At 45.7% G+C, this 1033-nt stretch overlaps 1 protein-coding gene across 1 annotated transcript in view; it reads left to right on the forward strand.

Moving 5' to 3' along the window:
* Window positions 1–1033, forward strand: part of Sim2 (SIM bHLH transcription factor 2) — a 41208-nt gene that overhangs the window by 29901 nt on the left and 10274 nt on the right. The gene's annotated exons all lie outside the window — the stretch shown is intronic.

Genomic DNA, 1033 nt, shown 5'->3' on the forward strand with positions numbered 1-1033 from the left:
AGAAGAAGAAGAAGAAGAAGAAGAAGAAGAAGAAGAAGAAGAAGAAGAAGAAGAAGAAGAAGAAGAAGAAGAAGAAACTAAATAGACTGCCAACCAGTGAGAGAGAGCTTCATTTCATCTTCATTTCACTTTTAAGGATACTGAGGTTCAGAGACAGTGATGCACTTGCCTGTGGCCAACCCTCAGCAGATTTGAGTCTTGCTCCACTGGGATGACAGAGACACCTTCTGTTCTAGCACAGGGGGCAGGATTTGATTTGCCCATGGAGGCAGTTTCAGGACCTCAGGGTTTGGAGAGGGGTGTGTAAAGAAATGGCACTTTTCTTCAGGAATACAGAGAATAATTTGGGTGGAATGAAACATCTCATCCTTCTGCCCTCCAGCCCCTTCAGGCCCACAGAAAGTCTTGGGTACTTGTAGGATGAAGATGCTTGGGCAAGCTGGGGGCTTCCAGGTGTGGCCTGGGTCAACTAACGATGTCAGAGGACATTTGCTGGTGTCCCTGGAGGTGGCTGGCAGATCCAGAGGCTGCACTGTCCCCTTGGCTATGCGGTATGACCAGGGGTGCTGACTAGGATAACATTTGGGCTGGTCTCCTTTCTGCAAGTTCACAGAGAGCCCTGTCATGACCACACAGAAATGAGGAGTTAGAAACTCTGTGTGTGTGTGTGTGTGTGTGTGTGTGTGTGTGTACATGCATGTGTGTCTGTGTTGTATGTACACGTTTATGCACATATGTAAAGTTATGTATGCACATGTGTGTGTATGAGTGCGAAAGCCAGGGGTCTCATGGGAAGTTTCCTATCTCCACATATTAACTAGGACCAGAGGAACTCTGACAGGAGTTGTCTGAAGGTAACACAGAATCACAGGCCCTGGGTTCCAGTCCCAGTAGGATCAGAAGTTACAGGCATCATCTTTTCTTCCTTCTTTTGTCTTTTCTCTTTCTTTCTTTCTTTCTTTCTTTCTTTCTTTCTTTCTTTCTTTCTTTCTTTCTTTCTTTCTTTCTTTCTCGTGTGTGTGTGTGTGTGTGT

The sequence above is a fragment of the Mus pahari genome, chromosome 12 (genome assembly GCF_900095145.1).
Source record: "Mus pahari chromosome 12, PAHARI_EIJ_v1.1, whole genome shotgun sequence".
Classification (NCBI taxonomy): Eukaryota; Metazoa; Chordata; class Mammalia; order Rodentia; family Muridae; genus Mus; species Mus pahari.